Here is a 6,000-nt window from a genome sequence, read left to right as displayed (position 1 = left end):
GTCATAAAGTGCTTCACATATAATAATAATAATCCTTGCATTTGATATAGCGCTTTTCACGTCGGGAGGACGTCCCAAAGCGCTTCACAGAACACACTGTAAAGTGAATTGACTGTATATTTGTGGACAAACGCGGCAGCCAATTGCGCACAGCAATGTCACACAAACAGTCGTAGATTGAAAATGACCAATTTATTATTGTTTTTGGTTTTGGAGGGATTATTATTAGGTGTGTGGAGTAAGGAAACTTGCCCAAGGTTTCGCCCTGCCTGGAATTGAACTCAGGTCTCTCGCTTGCAAAGCGAGTGCTCTAACCACTGAGCTACAGGACTCCAACATAATGTTGCTGTTAAGTTTATTGACTTTTCTTTAACGGTGACATAAGAAGAAGAACAAGTTGCATTTATACAGCACCTTTTCATGTCAGGCGGACATCCCAATGAGGTGGATAGTTGAGTGTTTGCACCTAAGCTAGGGTTGGATTTGGGGGGGAGGGGAGGCGGGGAAAAGATGACTGAAAGCATGATCAAAGAGATTATCTTGAGATGGACCTTGAAGGAGATGAGGGAGGGGGTGTGGTGGAGGGACTCTGGGATGGAGTTCCAGAACATGGGTGCAGAAAGGCTGAAAGACCAACCGCCGATGGTGGGTCGGGCAGGGCAGGGATGTGAAGCAGGTCAGCGCCTGTTGAGCAGAGGCAGCGATCGGGTTGGTAGGGTTTGAGAACACTGTGTATCAGCCTGGTTCAGTGGTAACACTAGAGTCAGAAGCCCCATGGAATTACATAGTTAAGATGACACTCCAATAGTCCTATCTGCCTGTTCAGGTGTACGTTAAAGATCCCAAGGCATTATTCAAAAAGAGAAGGGAATTTCTCCTGGTGTCCTGATCAACATATTCACCAATAAAAAATAGGTCACTCCATGGCTGTTTACGGGACATTGCTGTACGCAAATTGGCTGCCATGTTTGCCCACAAAATATAAAGTCAATCCATTTTACAGTATATTCTGTGAAGTAGTGAAGGTGGGCAATGTTGCAGAGGTAAAGGAAAGCTGAATGGATCAGGGCACAGCAGTCATGGATTGATTGATTTTTTCGGGAAGAGCTTCTATCTTGGCAAGATTCAACTGAAGAAGGTTAGCTGTCATCTAGAATTTGATGTCTGATAGGCAATCATTCAGAACACCAGTCGTCCTCAAATCGAGTTAGGTTTCATCTGCATAAATGTGGAAGTTAACCCCAGGCCTGCGGATGACATCACCAAGAATGTCAATATTGTATTGACTTAACAGTCAATTTGTGCACAGCCCATGAGGTGAATGATCAATTTTAATTGGGGAATTGTTGGCCAGGACACTGGGAGAAACTCCCTTATCCATTTAGATTTTTAACATTCAGCTGAACAAGGAGCTGGACCTCGCTTTAACATCTTATGTCATCCATTGCCTTGGGACGTCCTCCTGGCTTGAAAGGGACTATACAAATGTAATTTGTTGTTGTTGAAGGACTGCACCTCCAACAACACTTCGTAAACATCTCTGCTTTTACTGGCATGCATAATATTTCAACATTATCTACCCAGAGCTATAGTTTCATATATAGTGTATAAAGCAGCAGAACAAGAGGTCACAGCTTCATGATCACTCAGGGACACTGGAACAAAGGCTGATGTTTGAGCCGGAAAATTTCACTCTGGCACAGTAGAAATTATTCTTCTGAAGTTGAGGATAAGAAACAATACTCAAAAATAAATATGCTAAGGCAGTAGAACAGGAGAGCAAAAGATGCAGGACATTTTCAGGACTAACACCAGAAAGTATTTTGAAACAGCTTGATATTGTAACGGGAAGACAGTAGATTGAGTATTCTTGAACAAAGAGATTAAATAGCCTGAAGGTCCTTCTAAATCCACGTCTCTTTAGGGATCTCGCAATTTTTTTGTTCAGCTGGGTGTCTGACATTTCACAAGATCACAACATTAGTTTGAAAGAGGAAAGTCCTTCAGCCCATCTGATCTCCGTAATTCTCATCCTACCATCCTTCCAGTTACTCCATCAAGTTCCTTTTGTAAATTAGTCTCATGTCCTGGCCTCAGACACCCTTTCTGGCAACCTATTCTACCTATTATCCTCTGGGTACCGAAAAACTTAGATTCCCCCTTGGGCACCTTGGGACACCCTCGTGATGTGAGAGACACTATACAAATGTAATTTGTTGTTGTTGTTGCAACCCTAAACTGATGTTCTATTATCCTACTGCCTTAGTCATCCTAAAGTATTGTTCTGGGTTTACATTTTGAATCCTATTTAAAATTTTAGTTACCTCTATGAGGTCCCCTCTGAGATGTCTTCTCTCAAAAACTGAAAAGCCCTAGCTTGTTTACTTATTATTTATAGCTCATTCCTTTAACCATGGGGATCATCCATGTCGCTCTCTGCTGCACTTCCTCTAGGGCCTAGGTGGCCCTTTGCAGTAAATGACCAGAACTGTAAAGTGCTCTAAGGGCGGCCTGACCCGAGCTCTATATAGCTTGAGCATGTGGCTCCGAACTCAACTAATGTAGAAATAATAATATAGCGCAGCATCCTGTCTGCCTTGTTTATGCCACTTGCACATGGAAAGTTCTCTGTGTCTTATCTGTTTTTGAGATTCTTTTCAGCTGAATTGTTCTGTGAGCCAAGGTTCCCAGATCATACAGAGAAGAAATTTCAACTGAAACGTCCTTCAGTGACAGACCATCCCAACTATGAATTAACCTATGATGGGAGGATGTGTCCTGATTTGGGCAGTTTTTAAAGAAATTCTGTGCATTTGGTAATTGGAAAGACATGAATAATGTAACGAACAGAATAATTATTCGGTCACTGTTTTGTTAGAAACCCTCTGTATTGCAATAGCAATGGTCTAGGGAATGAGAAGCATTGTACATTTATCAGACTGGAATCAGCTATAATTTTCTACATAGGGTATCCCATGTGTAATAAACACAACAGAGAGAGTAAACTCACAGAACAATACTTTGTGTTTTGCCTTAATATAATAAAACAGTATCAATGATTAGACTCTTGAGAATTAAACACTAAAAATATATTACATTACAGAGCTGTCAGGCTTGACATTATAATTATGTAATTAATCATGAATTATATTATTAAATATATAAATCAGTCTAGGAATTACTCTGTTTCGTTACATCACTTTAGCACTATCAGATATACTCAACAGCTCTATTTATATTGATCATCATTAGATGTCAATCTGGCTCAGTTGGTTGTAGTCTTGTGTCTGAGTCAGAGGTTATACGTTCAAGCCCCACATCAGGACTTTGAACTAAAAGTCTAGGGCTCGGCTGAGTGCAAATGCAATCTCTCCTATTGCAGAATCTGTCTTATTTCGGAGTCCTGTAGCTCAGTGGTTAGAGCACTCGCTTTGCAAGTGAGAGACCTGAGTTCAATCCAGGCAGGGCAAAACCTTGGGCAAGTTTCCGTACTCCACACGCCTAATAATAATCCCTCCAAAACCAAAAACAATAATAAATTGGTCATTTTCAATCTACGACTGTTTGTGGGACATTGCTGTGCGCAATTGGCTGCCGCGTTCGCCCACAAATATATACAGTCAATTCACTTTACAGTGTGTTCTGTGAAGCGCTTTGGGACGTCCTCCCGACGTGAAAAGCGCTATATCAAATGCAAGGATTATTATTATTATTATTATTACTTACTTACTATCCAGAGACATTTTCATTATCTCAAGAACACAGTAATCATTAACTTATATTCCATTAAGTATTTCATCATCTGTATCTCTCTTCTCCCTTCATTGTTTCTCTTCAAAATACACAGTCACTATACTTTGCAGTAAATCCTGTGAAACGCTTTTGAGACGTGTTCCTGATGTGAAACGCGCTATACCAAATGCAATTATTATTATTTATTCTATGAATTATGGTTATCCTACTTCATTTCAAAGGAATTAATCAAAACAGCACCATAAGCCTGGCCTATCTTATCTCTCAGATGCTATTTTACTTGCTGTGCTTTTCCAGCACCTGGTAGATTTTTAAAAAAAAATGTAAATTGAATTGTCTTTTTATGTGTTCTTACCTCATATCTAGATTATCTTATTGCTGTTGTACTCACTGTTACCTATACTGATCTGATGACCTAACTAACCTCATTCAGATGTTAATTGAACTAGTTTACACTCTTACAATTTTCTGTTTTTGTTTTGGATTCAGAACGTTTACAGTTTTCCTTTTATTTCTACAAATACACAATCCTTGGCAGATTGAATTAATTTGATTCACCTAAATTCTGTTTTGCCTGTTTTCTATTGGTATTAAAATAATTGATCCTGTTACAAAAGACCAGTGAAAAGAGTCAAACACAAGGTTGTGTTCTGGGGAAATCAGATATTTAGTAGGATAACATTTTATACAATTTTTATCATTGTATTTTTTGTTACTGGCAAATTGTAGAAAAACATCTGACAACGTGATTGTGTGATCCACTTGCACTCCTATTGCCATTTATATACAAACTCCTAATGGCATTTCTATGGGTACTCCTATAAACACACCTATAATATTTATAATAGCTAGCAAGGCTTGTTTATAGCTGCAATTCAGAGAGGGAATATCAGCGGGCATAAGATGACTGATGTCGGCCTTCCAGAGACAGACTCAGCAAAAGTCATATGGGCAGATATCTGAGCATAGGAGAAGAATGGAAATCTGAATCCCTGACTCAGATTTGGAGTTATTTTCATATTGTAAGTCATTCACCAATACAACCTTTCAGGAGAAAACTGCACCTGTGCTCAGGATGGTTGAAGTTGTTCATTTTTATGTTGTCCAACTTGGAGTAGATATGGTGGACGGCACAAATTCAGAAGCATCTGACTAGATCTGAAATTATTTTGTTCAAACCCAGTTAAATCAGGTTGAAAACGTTGACACTGTCTAGCAAGAACATTAATTCACCAGTTTGTTATTATCGGTATTTTAGTCCCTACCTACAGTCTCTAACTTTGTTCATGCCACACGCAATTAATTTCCATTTCAGACTCAATGTCACACAAACTGTCACTCGGTAGAGAAACTGTTCTGACAAATGTGTAAGTGAAGCAGAATTTTAATAATGATCTATTGCTTGATTGACAATTTTTTCACAAACACAACCTTTTTATTGATGCAGGTAGGAACATTGTAAAATATAAAATCAGATACGTTCCTAGTAACATCACAGTGATTTGTGTAAATCTTGAAGGAGGGGATGTTATCACTGGTTGCAATCTAGTACTAACATAAGCAATCACTTATTTTATCTGGAGCATAGGACCAACAGGGCATAGAGTCAGTGAAATGCATCAGTGCCCTAAACTCCTACAGTGCAGGGATCTGAGTGAGTTGTTAGCTAAAAACCTATTAGCTTTGGTTCATTTGCTTCCTACCACACATCAAGAATTATAATTTCTATTCAATATCAAGTTAAGAAACTGGTATTTCTATTTCAGATGCTCCACACATATGTGCAACCTGTTGAATGCGACAATTCCTTTTATGAACTCTGCCTTCAATCTGGGACTTCTTACTTAAAATCTTATGCAAAAAACTTTACAAAGAAGGCTTATTCAAATAAAAAAACTGACTAGAGGAATCAGATGCTACATATTTTGATCAAACACGAGATCTTAAAGCAGTTTCAACAACAACAGCAACTTACATTTAATTAGTGCCCTTCTACTTCCACCCAAGAAGGTGATCAGACAATATGTTGAAGAATTCATATATCAAATGAAAATATGACATGGAAAGGAATTGAAGACACTAGAGATAGAAGAGAGGGATTTTTTTGTTGAACTCTCAAGAACTCTCATAGTTTATTTAGGACCAGATAAATTTGACATTCCTTGCACTTTTTATTAATTATACCAATCGGTGGTACTTTCAGTAAAACCTTATGTACTATTTGAATACAATTTTGAATAACAATTT

At 38.5% G+C, this 6,000-nt stretch overlaps 1 protein-coding gene across 2 annotated transcripts in view; it reads left to right on the top strand.

Moving 5' to 3' along the window:
- LOC103183189 (RING finger and SPRY domain-containing protein 1) overlaps positions 1–6,000 on the top strand; it is a 46,724-nt gene that overhangs the window by 1,274 nt on the left and 39,450 nt on the right. The gene's annotated exons all lie outside the window — the stretch shown is intronic.

Source organism: Callorhinchus milii, unplaced genomic scaffold (assembly GCF_018977255.1).
Source record: "Callorhinchus milii isolate IMCB2004 unplaced genomic scaffold, IMCB_Cmil_1.0 Scaffold2, whole genome shotgun sequence".
Classification (NCBI taxonomy): domain Eukaryota; kingdom Metazoa; phylum Chordata; class Chondrichthyes; order Chimaeriformes; family Callorhinchidae; genus Callorhinchus; species Callorhinchus milii.
This window is presented reverse-complemented; position numbering and strand designations above follow the sequence as displayed.